The sequence below is a fragment of the Phocoena phocoena genome, chromosome 5 (genome assembly GCF_963924675.1).
Source record: "Phocoena phocoena chromosome 5, mPhoPho1.1, whole genome shotgun sequence".
Classification (NCBI taxonomy): Eukaryota; Metazoa; Chordata; class Mammalia; order Artiodactyla; family Phocoenidae; genus Phocoena; species Phocoena phocoena.
In genome coordinates, this window is record NC_089223.1 from 36,382,373 (window position 1) to 36,400,325 (window position 17,953).

The window sequence follows — 17,953 nt, forward strand, 5'->3', positions numbered from 1 at the left end:
AGTTTCACTTATCAGTGTTTTATAATTCTCAGCATATAATTCTTTCAACTCCTTGGTTACATTTATTCTTACGGGTTTTTTTTTTGTGTGTGATTTTTAAATAGGATTTTTAAAACTTTCTCTTTCTGATATTTCATTGTTAGTGTAAAGAAATGCAACAGATTTTTGTATATTAATTTTGTATCCTGCTACCTTTCTGAATTCATTTATCGGTTCTAATAATTTTTGTGTGGAGTCATTAGGGTTTTCTAAATAGAGTATCATGTCATCTGCATATAATGACAATTCTACCTCTTCTCTTCCAACTCAGATACCTTTTATTTCTTTTTCTTACCTGATAACTGTGACTAGGACTTCCAATGTTATGTTGAATAGAAGTGGTGAGAGTGGGCATCCTTGTCTTGTTCCAGAATTTAGTGGGAAGGCTTTCAGCTTTTCACCATTGAGTATTATGTTGGCTGTGGGTTTGTCATAAATGATTTTTTATTTTGTTGAGATATGTTCCTGCTGTACCCACTTTTGTGAGAGTTTTTATTATGAATGGATTTTGAATTTTTTCAAAAGTTTTTTCTACATCTATTGAGATGATCATGTAGTTTTTGTCTTTTCTTTTGTTGATGTGGTATATCACATTGATTGATTTGCATATTTTGAACCATCCTTGTGACCCTGGAATGAATCCAACTTGATCATGGCATGTGATTCTTTTTATGTGTGGTTGGATTCTGCTTGCTAATTTTTTTATTTTTTATTTTTTAACATCTTTATTGGAGTATAATTCTTTACAATGGTGTGTTAGTTTCTGCTTTATAACAAAGTGAATCAGCTATACATATACATATATCCCCATTCTCTTCCCTCTTGCGTCTCCCTCCCTCCCACCCTCCCTATGCTGCCCCTCTAGGTGGTCACAAGGCACTGAGCTGATCTCCCTGTGCTATGCGGCTGCTTCCCACTAGCTATCGGTTTTACATTTGGTAGTGTATATATGTACATGCCACTCTCTCACTTTGTCCCAGCTTACCCTTCCCCCTCCCCATGTCCTCATGTTTACTAATATTTTGTTGAGGATTTTTGCATTGATATTCGTCAAAGATATTGGCGTGTACTTTTCTTTTTTGGTAGTGTCTTTGTCTGGTTTTAGTATTAGGGTGATGATAGCTTCATAAAATGACTTTGGGAGTGCTCCCTCCTCTTCAATCTTTTGGAAGAGTTTGAGAAGGATAGGTGTAAGTTCTTCTCTGTATGTTTGGTAGAATTTGCCTGTGAAGCCATCTGGTCCTGGGCTTTTGTTTGTAGGGAGTTTTTAAATTACAGATTCTATATCACTTCTAATGATTGGTGTGTTCAGATTATCTATTTCTTCTTGATTCAATTTTGGTGGGCTGTATGTTTCTAGAAACCTGTCCATTTCTTCTTGGTTGTCCATTTTGTTGGCATATAACTGTTCATAGTATTTTCTTATGATTTTTTATATTTCTGTGGTATTGATTGTTATTTCTCACCTTTTATTTCTTATTTTATTTGTTTGGGTCCTCTCTCTTTTCTTCTTGGTGAGCCTGGCCAGAGGTTTTTTGATTTAAAAAAAACACATTTTTTTTTTACTGAAGTATAGCTGATTGAAAACGTGCCACTTTTAGGAAGAGTGATTAGGGGATTTGATTCCTGCTGTTTCTTCCCTATATATGCTTTGACACACATTTTTTCCCCCAGTTTTATTGGAGTGTCTTTGGCTATACCATAAACTGCACATATTTAAAGTACAATTTGATGAGCTTTGACACCTGTCGGATCATCATAACAATTAAGATAATGAACATATCCATCCCCTCAAGAGTTTTCTTGTACCCTTCTTAATTCATCCTTTCTCATTGCTCTTCTCGCATCCCCCGCCTCCCCCAGGGAACCACTGATCTAGCTGCTTCCTGGTACTATAGATTGATTTGTAATTTTGAAAATTTTATATAAATGCAAAAATACAATATATACTTTTTTTTTAGTCTGGCTTCTTTTGCTCAGCATAATTATTTTAAGAGTTATCCATGTTGTTGCGTATATGTTCCTTTTTATTGCTGAGTGGTATTCTATTGTATGAATGTACCACTTTGTTTATCCATGAACTCATTGATAAACATGTGCGTTGTTTCCAGTTGAGTGCTTACAAATGAAGCTGCTCTGAGCATTGTATGGACATATGTTTTAATTTCTCTTGGGTGGATACTTCAAGGAGAGGAATGGCTAGGTTGTATATTAGGTGTATGTTTAACTGGCCTATTTTCAAATCCTTATTTTAGTTTTGAAGGAATCGGGGGCTAGATGAAGGATATGTAACTTCCCCAAGATGACACAGCTTTTCAAGGAGTGGAACTGAGATGCGATTTTAGATCTGTGTGAATTCAAAGTACAACCTTTTCCAGAAACCTGTGCTGTTAAGCCATCTGCTTGGTCCAGTTTGGCCTGGCTGCCTGTATGACCTATCGAGAAAGCTCATATCAGAGAATATGGCTGGTATGGGGCAAGTAGGAATTTGGAATGAGACAGATTTCCTCATTTCATTACTGGCAGCCCTGGGCCACAGCAAGCCTTCTGGACAGCAGGGTGATTTCCAATAAGTGTACTGTGTGCCGAGTTAAGAACATATGGTTTCTCTAGGATGTTAGCTTCCAAGGAGAAGAAAGAGTGAAGAAATTGGGCCACATGTGCCCACTTTTTCCCTCCAAACTTATCAGTTAGCTCCTCTTCCCTTGGGGTGGAGTGAATAAGGGGGCAGAAGGAAACACCCAGAATAGAAAAGTGTTCCTTGTCAGCACCTTTATGTGTGATAACATACAAGACAGATAAGATCTTCTTGAGACAGAGTAGGAAAAAAGATGGTCTGAGTCAAGGTGAAATTTAGGAGGTAAGATTGAAGCACATTTCTTTGCCTTCCCTCATTTGGCTCACTCTAGACCCCGTGACTTTTGTTCTGTATATTTGGACAGTTCCCAGGTGGTCTTCTGTATGAAGAACATATTGAGACCATTCTTAAATCCTTTGTGACTTTTAGGAGCGCCACTTCCAGGCGATCTGGCAAGACCCACATCATTTTAGATCTCATATGACTCTGGTAGATAATAAATCCTGAGAGAGCCTCACATTCCATCAGAAAGTGGTGGGAACCAACATTCACTGAATGTATTCTATGAGCCAGGGACTGCAAGGTGCTAGTGCTTCTGAACAGTTTTCATGTCATGGCACATGTAGAAAATTATAATATTTTATCCTGGAGTAAAAGATGAATGAGGTTGCTCAAGGCCAGAGGTGACTGGCCCAGGGGCTCTAGGCAACCCAAAGGCTGAGGGATCACCTCCTTGCCATGTGCATCATTTAGTCACAGTGCAGCATTGCACCCAATGGTTGGGAAGCCCTACACTACATATCCAGGATCCCTTATCCCATTAATCCTCTTATTTATAGACAAGGAAATTGAGGCCCAGGGGTTAAACACCTTGTCCTAGGTTGCACAAGCAGAAGCTTTTTCATAACCTAAAACAGACATTTTTTTGCACCACATTGTGCTTTCTTCTAAAGGATCTGTGAATATTTTGGTCCAGTCCTGCATATCACTCACTGGATAATTTCTGATTGGCAGTTCATTCAACTGTTGTTCATTTCAATAAATATTTATTTGATTCTGATAATCTGTCAGCAGTGCTTGGTGCTAGAATTTAAAGATGAGCAAGACCCAGTCTTGTCCATTTTTAAAATGATAAATCTTTAGCTTGTTTCCAGTTTTCATTATTATAGATAATGCTTCAGTGAACATACTTAAACATGTCTCTTTATGCACATTGTGTGGGAATTTCAATCCAGACTCTATGCCTAGAAATGGAATTTCTGCATCATAGGATACGTATGTTAGTTCTACAACATAATGCCAAATTGCTCTCCAAGTGGCTGTACCAATATATGCTTCTTCTAGTGGTTTATGAATATATTGGACATTTGCCTTTTTGTTTGTTCATTTTTGGACTGCCCAGAATCTAACCTCATTTCTGTGGTTTTGTGAGCTGAAAAGCCAGGTTCTTGCTCTACCTGATCCCAAGAGCCTGGGCATAAGCATGTGGCCAAAATATGCCAACTGGATGCTTCCTCCTGGGATATTGAATCTGGAGTGAGAGAGACACAGAAGCCAGGCTGGTTTGGCATTGATTTCAGTGACAGTGTCATGGATCCAGTGTCCAGAGGCAGAGGTGGAAGTAACATCAACAGTGGTGTCAGGTGCATCTTAACAGACCCTTCCCATGACAAGATTTTAGCTGTGATTCTGGGTTTCCTGAAGTCCTTGGACCTACCTGTTTTCTGAATCTTATTTTCTAGCCTTCTTATTCATACAGTTCATACCGTGAGCTCTCCAATGGCCTTCCAACAAATTCTAATTCTCCTACTAGAATTGAGTGTAGTGTACTGTTTTCATACTGTTAATCACAGTACATTGGAGGGTTATGAAATCAATTTAGTGGGTATGACCAACATTTAAAAAATGAAATAGTATAGAATCGAATAGAAACATTAGTGTTCATTGACTGTGGTAAGGGTAGGGATTGTTTCATGAAACATACACACATGTAACGTGTACAGATATACACATATGTGTACTAAGTTGCTAAGTAAAGTGCTTTTCTTATTTTAGGTTATCATTCAGAGATTTGAAAAGTAGTGATATAGTGTTTAAGATCATGGGCTCTGGAATTATCTGCTTGTGTTCCAGTCCCACTTGCCAGCCATATGGCATTGGGCAAGTTACCTTAGCTCTGTACCTTGCTTTCCTCATTTGTAACATGGTAATATGTAGAGACTGCTAGTTTTCTACCAAAATTATTTCCCCTTCTTTCAAAGCTAGGGTATTTTTTAAGTCAGTTCAAGCTGCTATAACAGAATACCAAAGACTGGGTGGCTTAGACAATGAACGTTTATTTCTCACATTTCTGGAGGCTGGAAGTCCAAGATCAGGGTGCCAGCATTGTCAGATTCTTAGTGAGTGCCCATTTCCTGGTTTACAGATGGTCACCTTTTGCTCTGTCCTCACATGACAGAGAAAGAGATCATCTCTCCTGTTTCTCATAAGGGCACTAATCTCATTCATGAGGGCTCCACCATCATGACCTAAATACCTCCCAAAGGCCCTACCTCCAAATAATATCACAGTAAGGATTAGGGATTCAACATGAATTTTGGGGAACACAAACATTCGATCCACAGTTGTGTTGTAGCTGAGAACATGACAGTGCAGCAAGGCCATATTTGCTGGTTGACTTATAATTAAGTGTGGGGATGCAGCTAAGTTCTTGCCAATGGAATGTATGACAATAATGTGTACCACTTTCACATCTGAACCTTGAAAGGCATTGTGTATACTTCCTCCATTACCTTTTCCTTTTCTTGGTGGGTGGAACCCTGATGTGATGGTCATCCAGCTTTGGCCATGTAGACAATGATAATGTGGACCAAATAGACAACAAAATGGAAGGGGCTTGGGTCCTTAAATGACTGTAGAATTCCACTAACATGTGCTACTTACATCAAGACCATTGAATATGAGAGAAATGTCCTTGTTCTCTAAGCCATTGCATTTTGGGATCTCTTTGTTATATAAACCTTATCTTTACCCTAACTAGTACACGATATCATGGAGCTGCTGAGGATTATTTGAGCAATTCCTCATGTATAATAAATACTAAATCAGGTATACCTGTTATTAATTTTTTTTTTTTCCGGTACGCGGGCCTCTCACTGTTGTGGCCCCTCCCGTTGTGGAGCACAGGCTCCAGACGCGCAGGCTCAGCGGCCATGGCTCACGGGCCCAGCCGCTCTGCGGCATGTGGGATCTTCCTGGACCAGGGCACGAACCTGTGTTCCCTGGATCAGCAGGCGGACTCTCAACGACTGCGCCACCAGGGAAGCCTGATGTTATTAATTTTTTGAAATCAAGAACCCTGATTAGTAAAATGAGGGGTGAGTTTAGCTCAGTGGTTCTCTATGAGGGGTGATTTTTTCCCTCTTCCCTCTCCCCCTCAGGGGACATTTGGCAATGCCTAGAAATATTTTTGGTTATCTTAACTGTAGGGTATCATAAAGGCATCTAGTGGGTGGAGCCCAGTGATACTGCTAAATATTCTACAATACACAGGACAGCCCCCCATAACATAGAGCCCCAAACGTCAGTAGTTCCAAGGCTGAAACCCTGATTTAGCTGATTGGTTTAAGCTACTCGGGGTACATTGCTGAAACAGAAGTTTGAGTCAAACTGCAAGGCCGAGAATCATGAGGTGGGGTATTTCCCCAAAAGAAATGACATGCTATTTCACTATGGCAGGAGGAGAATGAATGCTGGGCAGAATGAATAGATGTCTCCAGTACCTTTTTGACTACTCATGTTCATTCACACCTTCTTTCCATATATAAACCCACTCACTTATTCCTCAAAATCATATCCAGCTACTGCATCAGCTGCAAGTCCAGGATTTCAGGGTGATACACAGTCCTTGTCTTTAGTCTGGATCTTGCAACCAATAGCTAAATAATATGCCATTAACTCTAACACAATTATTATACCATGATGGAGAGAGAACAAGATAACTACATACAAGACCATCTTGTAGATAGATGGTCTTAGATCACAAAGCTACCATTCCTTCCTTGGTATTTGGGGACAGACAGCAGAGGAGTTGCTGAATCTATTCAGACTTCATTGAGCCACCAATCCAATATTATGGAGCCCAAGGTGAAATCCAATTACAATTTTCTTTTGCTTCATTTGGGAGTTAAAGGGGTAGGAAACAAGACAATAAAGGCATTGACAGGGAGGCTTAGAAATGTTTTCATTGTCCCTCAGAACAGATACAACCAATGAAAAGAACCTAGTGACCTTGGCTTACTTTATTTATAATTATGGGCATAATCTATTACTCTTAATTGATCCCTAGAGAAGGAAAATGTTGCCAATGTACCAGGCATCTCAGTCTATTTTGGAATTTTCTACTAATAGGCTCCTACCCTCCATTCATGTGCTCCTTTTAGTTTCAATCCCTCTCCTTCTCTTTAAAGCATCTAGCTCCACTCTAAAGACTTGTTTTTCACTTTGAGACTTTCACAGTATTAGAATGTAGGTGTAACCTCCTTCATGCACTGCAAGTGTAGGTGCCATTTTTCCTACAGCGAATCAGCTCTGTCAAAATAACTTCTTCCGGGCTTCCCTGGTGGCGCAGTGGTTGAGAGTCTGCCTGCCAATGCAGGGGACACGGGTTCAAGCCCTGGTCTGGGAAGATCCCACGTGCCACAGAGCAGCTGGGCCCGTGAGCTACAAATACTGAGCTCTGCGCGTCTGGAGCCTGTGCTCCGCAGCAAGAGAGGCTGCGACAGTGAGAGGCCCGCGCACCGCGATGAAGAGTGGCCCCTGCTTGCCACAACTAGAGAAAGCCCTCACACAGAAACGAAGACCCAACACAGCCAAAAATAAATAAATGAATAAATAAATTTAAAAAAAAAAAAAAAATAAATAACTTCTTCCAAATGCCAAAAACAAACTCCCTCTCTCATTGTTTTAGAGATTGCTCACCATATGGATATTTCCTGTTGGAACTTAGTTTCTTGCTCTCACCACATATGTAGAGCAGCTAAGAAAAGAATAACCTGAACCTAACAAATGACCAAACATTTCCTGGGCTTCATGACCTGTACCACCTCCTTTCCCAGGAGCTCTGTTGCATCAGACCTTGGGTGTTCCCACAAGAGTAATTGTCAGAACTTGATCACTGCAGTTTAACAGTATCAAAATTACTTTACATACATAGTGGAAGTAGCTGACTTCATTTCCTTCAAGAGAAGAGGAGAACTGTTTCATAATGGTGGTCTCCTTTCATTATGGAATTGCATGGCTTTAGCATTTGAAAGAAATCACTAAATTTTACTAACAAAAGTCTTTGAAAAGCAAATCAGAAAATTGGAAGCAGGAGCAAAGAAGAATTTATTTATTTTTGATACTGACAGCTATTTTTTGGGGTTATATGTAACAGATGTTATTAATAATAATAACTAATAATAACACAATAGCTGATATTTGTTGAGCACTTAAATGTCCCAGGCATAGTAGCTAGAAATGGTCAGATCAAAAACCTAGAAATTTGTACCAGATGCTTGAGATTGATCCCTGATTTTCCTATGAAATACCTGAGCTCAGCAGCACTCTTTATTTTGATTAATTTTGGCTATTGTACTAGGTACGTGACCTCCTGGCCTAGGAATTGAGAGTAGAGAAAAAATAGCCATAGCTTTGGGGTTTAACCTCTGTTGAAAGTATATAAAGAAGGGATAAATGGCCACTTTCATCATGACTGTAAAATGTCTGATTTGCCTGGTTCCACCCATGTTTGGTGGTTGATTGTTGAGGTCAAGGATCTATTTTGCTTATGTATTTTTTTAGAGAGGACACTATAAAGTAGCTTATAACCCACAGTGAGTGCTGGGAAATATTCTTTTTATTTAAGATCATGAATGTTTGAATCAGGTAATTATTTCAAAATAAAAGAGTTATTCAGACATGTAAATCAGGATATTACCTTTTTAGCATGGATATTATTCTTTCATAATGTCAGTTAACACATGTTTACTGTGCACCTGTATTCAGCACCTGATAAAGCACATGAGTTAAGGGTTTAGGAAGGTGAATAATAGCGACCAGGATGTGATATTTAGTTTGAGTAGCAAGAAAATATTTTATACAAGGGAAACTTATGAACTTTTATTAATTTTTCATATACAGTATGAGCCCTGGAGTTGATTTCCATCATCTTGCCTTGTCATTTACTAGCTTAGCCCATGACAGGTCGTTTAACCTCTATAAGCCTCTCAACATTCACAGGTAAATGAGGATAATAATGGTACCTGCATGACAGGGTTGTTGGATGGATTAAATATGTGTAGGGGAGAAAAAAATCTTTTTCTCTCTCCGTCTTGGGTTCTCCAGCTGGGACCTTGTAAGTTAGACTACAGACAGATTAATAAGAGAAAGACAAGTTTATTAACATATGCGTCACACATATACATGGGAGCACTCAGAAATGAGTGACTCAAAGAGGTGGTTAGAACTTCACCTTATATACCATCTTAAAAGAACAATACATTTTTAAAAATAATTAATTAATTAATTTTTGGCTACATTGGGTCTTCATTGCTGCGTGTGGGCTTTCTCTAGTTGCAGTGGGGGGGGCTACTCTTTGTTGTGCGTGGGCTTCTCATCGCGGTGGCTTCTCTTGTTGCAGAGCACAGGCTCTATGCGCATGGGCTTCAGTAGTTGTGGCTCGCAAGGTCTAGAGTGCAGTCTCAGTAGTTGTGGCACACGGGCTTAGTTGCTCCGTGGCATGTGGGATCTTCCCAGACCAGGGCTCGAACCCGTGTCCCCTGCATTTGGCAGGCGGATTCTTAACCACTGTGCCACCAGGGAAGTCCAGAACAACACATTTTTAAAGACATGACAAGACAAAGGAAAAGGACTTTGAGTTTCTTAGGGGTGAGAAGGCAAATATATAGGGAAACCAGTGGTAGCAAAGTTTTGTTAGGTAGGTTCCTCTGGACTGGTAAGGGTCTAGAGTTGTCTCCAGTGATTAACTGCTGTCCTTCCTGGTAGAGAGGGGAGAGGAGACACTTTTACATATTTATGTCCTGCTTTTAGGCAAATAGGGGGAGGGTAAGGAACTCTTCTTGTATCTGCTGCTTCTTAATTGCCTTCGTTCAAAATAATCCTTATGCCAAAGTGGCATATTTTGGGGTGGCAAATTCTGTTACCCTTCATATATAAGGGAACTATCACAAGGCCTGGCATTTTTAGGAAGAACTCAGTAAATGGTAGTTGTTGTTACTGTTATTATCACGGAAAATCAGAATCAGACGTTTGCTTTCATGGCTGACAAACCCCATGATCACACTTGTTACAATTTGTGGATGTTCTTCTTATAATTCTAGGATTTAGACAGGCTATGAGAGTTTATGGCTATAATCTTAACTACGTCTGATCTGATGAGCTGAGGCCAGAAAAGGTCATGGGAAAAGGACTGCAAGTACTATTATAAATAGCAAGGTACCAGTGCAGGGTAAACAGGTCTTTCCAGTTGGTTGTGTTGATGAGCTTGCTTCATTTTCCCTTCTGGCTATTTTATTCTGAAGGTGGAGCAGATGCTGTTTCAGTATAACCCCTTTGGGAGTCCATTACCACCCTTCTCTAGATCCTACTCAGCCCATCTCTAGTCCTTCCCATGCCCATGCATTCCATTTTTGCAGGTATCTCTTACCTGGAAGCTTTGGTATTTGTTAGCCTTTCTTATAGAAACCTATGAACAAAGACAATGGTTGAATCATCTCAACAGTCTGGCTCCTCCTGGAGTCATCAGGTTGTTAACTTTTAGGGAGCTGCTTGAAATAACCACAACTTACTCTATCTTTCCTCCTTTTTTTTTCAGTTCCCCTTTTCTTGATTACAAAAATAGTAATTGATAGCCATTTCAAAGATAGTACGAAACATATAAAGAAGGAAAAAATAAATCATCCATAGTCGTACATACAGAAGTAGTCACTATGAGGACTTCGGAGCCTTTCGATTTGGTCTCTTTCTGGGCTATTTTAACATGGCTGGGAGCAGTCTATCTACGCCATTTGATCTTGATTTCTCTTGCTTACACACTTCTAACATAAGCATTTCTCACTGTTAAAATGTTTACATTTCAAAGAACTCCCATATCTCATGGTACCATAATTTACTTAAAATTGGACTCACTTTGGGCATTTAAGTTGTTCCCAGTTTTCTGCTTTTATAAATAATAATGCTGTTATAAATAATAATGTGTTTATAAATAAGAGTGCTATTATAAACAGGAACATTTGTAGTAATAATAAAATTTTTGCAAGTATTGCAGCTTATTTATTATGACAGCTTCTTAGACATATAGTGACAAGGTTATCAGTGCATATTGCCAGACTTTTTCCAGAAAGGTTGTGTGAATTTTCACTCCTACCTGCAGCATATGAGAATGTCTCTTTCACTCGACTCTTATTTACTAACAAGTAATATTCACCTTAAAATTGTTCCGTTCTTATTTATAGGAAACACGTTATCTTAATGTATCTAAAAAATTATTAGTGATGTTGATTACGAGCCTTGTTAACTGTTTTGTGAATTTTCTGTTCAAGTATTGGGTTTTTTCTGTGAGGTGATAGTATTTTTTTTTATCAGTTTGTGCAACTTTAAATCTTTTTTTTTTTTTTTTTTTTTTTGGTGGTACGTGGTCCTCTCACTGCTGTGGCCTCTCCCATTGTGGAGCACAGGCTCTGGACGCACAGGCTCGGTGGCCATGGCTCACCGGCCCAGCCGCTCCGCAGCATGTGGGATCTTCCCAGACCGGGGCACGAACCCATGTCCCCTGCATCGGCAGGCGGACTCCCAACCACTGCGCCGCCAGGGAAGCCCTGTGCAACTTTAATGAAGAAAAATAAATCAATTACCAGCAGAGCTATTAGTTGATCACTTATCCATTGACAACTTGCATCATTTATTCAGGGCTATATTAAACAGTATATTATTGGAAAATAGATTAACTAATAGCTTCAAGCCATCTAACAATTTAAATGAAAATTACAAGATGTTTGAGTCCCCATTTTGGAATATGAAGGGTGTTTGACTTCCAATTTCCATTCTCTGTAGAACAAGAACAGGCCATTCCTTTATTGACATGCATAAAATACATCACATTTTCTGTTCTGCTGATCCTATCAATTCAATACCAATCCTCTAGCCACATCAGTTATGAGCATAAAGTATATCATGTAACCTCAAATCTCTAACAGTGGAAGACTTAAACAAGAATGGATGCTGCTAGAATAATGCTGCTTCCTTTGATGTGACAACTGAGCATCCATCTCCCTCCCCCTCAAATGCTTCTTCAGTATGTTAGAGCTGTGAGTAATGGTTTTAGTCTTATAACCAAATTAGAGTGAAGACTTTGGCCATATAATATACATGCTCCATTTAAAAAAAATTTTTGAATCTTGGCCACTGTTCTCTTGTAACTACTTTACAGTTTCTAAAAGCAGTTATTGTCCAAAGCTGGAAGAGCTTAAGTCTTCTCAGATGAACATGTGAATGAATGGAGGGAGGTAAACAGAAAATAAAATTTAAAAAGACAAGGTCTGATAGGGGAGCAGCTGGATAAGAAAATCAAAAAAGGAACAGTAATTTAAAGTTTGTTCCAGCTGTAATGTGGGCTATTCTGACCTTAAGGCAGCATCACATGACATACTTCTGAGTCCATTCCTGAGATATTCTGTCGTACTTATCTCTGTCTGTCTTATAGATCCATGCAATCTCTGGTATTAGGGGGTCATCTGGGTTTGGATCACACAGCAGTGAACAAATGGATAAAAGAACTTGAAAAATAGTTAAAGCAGGTGACAACTGTGATCTTAGAATATCAAAACAGATGTAGCCATTCCTGTTGATATTTTGATGATAAATTCTTATGGTAAATGCAACCTGGTTTGAAGGGAGAGTAGTCTGTAGGAAGATGAATTGTCAAAAAGAATACACCACCTTGATATGGGTTGTCATTAAGTCCCATAATTGTGACTTGTCAATGAAACATCATCCCCAACTGGACCTGCAGAACATTGTGCTGGGGGGTCATGGGCCAAATCACTAAGTTCCTTATTAATTCGTTTCAGCGCCATAATCTCTGCTTTTCTTCTGGCTCCTCACTATCTTGGTGTCTGCTCAAAGGTCCGGCCCAAACTCTTGATTTTCCGGGCTGCTCAGAAGGGTTGCCTCTTTATCTCACACTGGTTCTGCCAGACATAGACGTAGAGGGGCTGGGGCGTCCCTCACGCTGTGGGCTCAGTCTCTTCCCCGCCCACCTGACAGCTGCTGTATCCCTGACCCTATGGTGCTCATGCACATGACATGAGGTGACAGTATTTTTCAATACTATCAAAAGGTTTCTTTTTGTATTTTGGTTGCACCCGGCCCCTTGTGGGATCTTAGTTCCCCAACCAGGGATTGAACCCGGGCCTTGGGCAGAGTCTTAACCACTGGACCACGAGGGACTTCCCAAGGTTTGATTTTTTTCAAAATATAGAATTAGGGGCTTCCGTGGTGGCGCAGTGGTTGAGAGTCCGCTAGCCGATGCAGGGGACACAGGTTTGTGCCCTGGTCCGGGAAGATCCCACATGCCGCAGAGCGGCTGGGCCTGTGAGCCATGGCCGCTGAGCCTGCGCGTCCGGAGCCTGCGCTCCACAACGGCAGAGGCCACAGCAGTGAGAGGCCCGCGTACCGCAAAAAAAAAAAAAAAAAAAAATATATATATATATATATATATATATAAAATTGGGCTTTTTATCTTGTGTCATGTAACCGTCTATTTCCTTACCACCAATTTATTTTAATTTTGGATTAAATAAATAATTTTCTTTTAATTTTCTTTTGTTTTGGATCTATCTCTCATGAGTTTCCCTAAACTCTTTTGGAACCTATAGGATTTTTTTTTTTTTGGCCACACTGCACCATGGCTTGTGGGATTGCAGTTCCCTGACCAGGGATTGAACCCCGGCCTGGAATCCTAACCACTAGGCCACCAGGGAACTCCCTATAGGATTTTTATTTTATTTATTTTCATTTCATTTCATTTTTTTGGCTGCACTGCACGCAGCATGTGAGATCTTAATTCCCCAACCAGGGATGGAACCCATGCCCCCTGCAGTGGAAGCATGGAGTCTTAACTGGACCACCAGGGAAGTCCCCCAAATTGATTTTATTAAAGTATAGTCGATTTACAATGTTGTGTTGGTCTCTGATGTACAGAAAAATGACTCAGTTATATATATATATAATACATATATTCTTTTTCATATTCTTTTCCATTATGGTTTAATTACAGGATATTGAATATAGTTGCCTGTACTATATAGTAAGACTAATCCCAACTCCCAATCCATCCCTCCCCCATTCCCCCTCCCCCTTGGCAACAACAAGTCTGTTCTCCATGTCTGTGTGTCTGTTTCATAGATAAGTTCATTTGTGTCATATTTTAGATTTCACATATAAGTGATATCATATGGTATTTGTCTTACTCTTTCTGACTGACTTTAATTAGTAGGATAATCTCTAGGGCCATCCATGTTGCTGCATTATTTTATTGTTTTTTTATGGCTGAGTAATATTCCATTGTATATATGTACCACATCTTCTTTATCCATTCATTTGTCAATGGACATTTAGGTTGTTTCCATGTCTTGGCTATTGTAAATAGTACTATTATGAACACAGCGGTGCCTGTATCTTTTCAAATTATGGTTTTGTCCAGATATATGCCCAGGAGTGGGATTGCTGGATCATATGGTAACTCTGTTTTTAGGTTTTTTTAAATTAATCTTTATTGGAGTATAGTTGCTTTACAATGTTGTGTTAGTTTCTTGCTGTGCAGCAAAGTGAATCAGTCATATGTATACATATATCCACTCTTTTTAAATTTATTTTTAATTTATTTTATTATTATTATTTTTTAATGTGGCTGCCATTTCCTCAATTCTGGGAAAGGATCTTTTTTTTTAAAAAAATTATTTATTTTTGGCTGCGCTGGGTCTTTGTTGCTGCACGTGGGCTTTCTCTAGTTGTGGTCAGCGGGGGCTACTCTTCATTGTGGTGCGCGGGCTTCTCCTTGTGGTGGCTTCTCTTGTTGCGGAGCATGGGCTCTAGGCGCACAGGCTTCAGTAGTGGTGCTGCATGGGCTTCGGTAGTTGTGGCTCGTGGGCTCTAGAGCACAGGCTCGGTAGTTGTGGCACACGGGCTTAGTTGCTCCGCAGCATGTGGGATCTTCCCAGACCAGGGCTCGAACCTGCGTCCCCTGCATTGGCAGGAGGATTCTTAACCACTGCACCACCAGGGAAAGCCCCCACTCTTTTTATATTTCCTTCCCATTTAGGTCACCACAGAGCACTGAGTAGAGTTCCCTGTGCTGTACTACAGGTTCTCATTAGTTATCTAGTTTATACATAGCAGTGTATATATGTCAGTCCCAGTCTCCCAATTCATCCCACCCCCTTACCCCCTTGGTAACCATTCATTTGTTCTCTACATCTGTGACTCTACTTCTGCTTTGCAAATAATTTCATCTTTACCATTTTTCTAGATTCCACATGTAAGCAATATTATATGATATTTGTTTTTCTCTTTCTGACTTATCTCACTCTGTATGACAATCTCTTGGTCCATCCACGTCTCTGCAAATGGCACTATTTCGTTCCTTTTTAAGGCTGAGTAATATTCCATTGTATATATGTACCACATCTTCTTTATCCATTCCTCTGTTGATAGACATTTAGGTTGCTTCCATGTCCTGGCTATTGTAAATAGTGCTGCAATAAACATCGGGGTGCATGCATCCTCTTTTTTAAAAAAAATTTTATTTATTTATCTATCTATTTATTTATTTTTGGCTGAGTTTGGTCTTTTGTTGCTGCGCGCAGGCTTTTTCTAGTTGTGGCAAGTGGGGGCTACCCTTTGTTGCGGTGCACAGGCTTCTCATTGCGGTGGCTTCTCTTGTTGCGGAGCACGGGCTCTAGGCGCGTGGGCTTCAGTAGTTGTGGCATGTGGGCTCAGTAGTTGTGGCTCACGGGCTCTAGAGTGCAGGCTCAGTAGTTGTGGCGAATGGGCTCATTTGCTCCGCAGCATATGGGATCCTCCCAGAGCAGGGTCGAACCCTTGTCCCCTGCACTGGCAGGCAGACTCCCAGCCACTGTGCCACCAGGGAAGCCCGCATGCATCCTTTTGAATTATGGTTTTCTCTGGATATATGCCCAGGAGTGGGATTGCTGCGTCATATGGTAGCTCTATTTTTAATTTTTTAAGGAACCTCTGTACTGTTCTCCATAGTGGCTGTACCAATTTACATTCCCATCACTGTATAGGAGGTGGATTTTTTACGTTCTTCAAGCTTCTAGAAGTTTCCTGTTGTGCTAATTCTCAGAGTTTGGCAAACAATTCCTTAGCCATATTTAATCACCTTTCTTTTTGGCACTTTCCCTTCTGCCTTTACATTCTCAGCCTGAAGAAACCAGGCTTTTCCTGAAGAATATCTTTAACCTCTAATTCTATCTGCGGAGAATAGAAATACATTCCTGTGGTTTGTAGAATTGGATCTCAAAATTAAGGTGCATATATGTTGAACATATTCAGGTGCATTTTAAGCTTGTGAGCATATGAGAAAAATTTAGAGATTAGGGATTAACTGGTTTCTTTCTCCATCTTAATGCAAATAGTGGTGTTTCATCCCTGAGCTATGTCTAAGTGTTGCCAGTCTTTTCAGCGTGATCCTGCTGCCAACTACTTTCATTGTTTCCACTTTGCTGTGCTCCAGGGAAATGAGGACAAGCTGAGAATTAGACTGGGATTTAATATCCCAGGGTTACAACTTACTTGCTTAATAACCTTGGACAAATCACAGAGGCCTCACTAGTGCTTTGTTTCCTTATCTGTGAAGTGGGGAATGATAGTACATACCTCTTAGTTTGGATGTGAAGATTCAGTGGGATCTCATGATCCACCTCGCTAGCACGGGGTGTAAGTTTGGCTTTTGAAATTTTCTAATTAATCACTAGAATCTCTACATGTCAATATGTTTGGGATCCCCTATTTAAAATCTCCTTTACAAATTTACTAAGAACTCTAGGTGCTTACTCTTCCGAAGGAGGCTCCTTCTCAACCCCAAATGGAGAGAAACTCAGAAAAGCCCAACCAGTCCACTGGTAGGCCCTGGTCTCAGCTGTTGTTGTTTTGTTGGGACCTGTTGAATAAATTGGTACTACTGAGGCCAGTGGGTCCTCACCCACTGCTGCCATGCCCCTTCTGGTCCAGATCCTTGCACACAACTTGGTGGCGCCCAGGCTTGGCCCCTCAAGGTTACTTCTCTTCTGGTTACATCCACATACTCAGTTGTGTGTCCTGTATCACCCTGTGACATCTGTGCCCAGACAACTGGATCCAGAGGAACTTGTCACCTGTCCAGACATCCCTTCCTTTCTGGATGTGTAATTAGATTTTATTTTCTACCAGTGGACCTCAGTTGTAATCATCCTAATTCATTTGAGAAATTCTGCTAACACTGAGTTTCAAAAGGCAAGTGGCCAAGGACACCTTCCCCTTTGGAGACTCCTTAAGTCCACTTTGCAAATTTAGTCCCCTCCTCCAATCTATTAGAGCTGAGTACCAAGCAAATCACCAAAGTTCCTATCACTGTCATCTATCAGGAATGGCTTACTAAACCTAAATTTGTATAATTAAGAAGGGTCATTCAAGTGATTATTTCAGGAACAAAGAAGGACTGCCAAGGGACTTTTTTTTTTTTTTAGCCAAGGGACTTTTTGACATTACCCAGACAGAAATAATCTGATACCTTCTTACTAAATAAGGTTAAAAAAAAACTTCTGCTTCACCAGACACAGCCACATATGTGTAAAGTACCTAGCATGCCTGTCACTTAGTAGGTGCTCAAAAAATGTTAGTTCTCTCTTTCCTCCATTTCTCCTCAGCTCGACCACCCCTCAGCATCATTTAGCTGGGAACACGTAGCTTTCCAGAGACCTAACCCACTCCTAAATGTTCATTTCTCTGCTTGGCTCTGTATGAACACAATATAGATGGTTCTGGGTTGCCTCCTGACAGGCTCACCAAGCTTGGTGTAGACATTGGCTTGTTCTCGGGCATAAAACAAGAATTGGTGGCAGCAGGTCCTCATGCTGACCTCTGATGACCTCCAGCAAGGTTCTACCTTCAGAGCTGCTTTTGGGGGGTTTGCCTCAGGCAGTTTATACTTTCTGCAAATAGTTAGATTTCATTTTACATTTGTATTCAACTTTTTTTTAATACAGCAAACATGCC

At 40.3% G+C, this 17,953-nt stretch overlaps 1 pseudogene; it reads right to left on the bottom strand.

Annotated features, from left to right (window-relative positions):
* Positions 1-12,313: 12,313 nt before the first annotated feature.
* Positions 12,314-12,753, bottom strand: LOC136123434 (ubiquitin-conjugating enzyme E2 D3 pseudogene; annotated as a pseudogene).
* Positions 12,754-17,953: the final 5,200 nt, after the last annotated feature.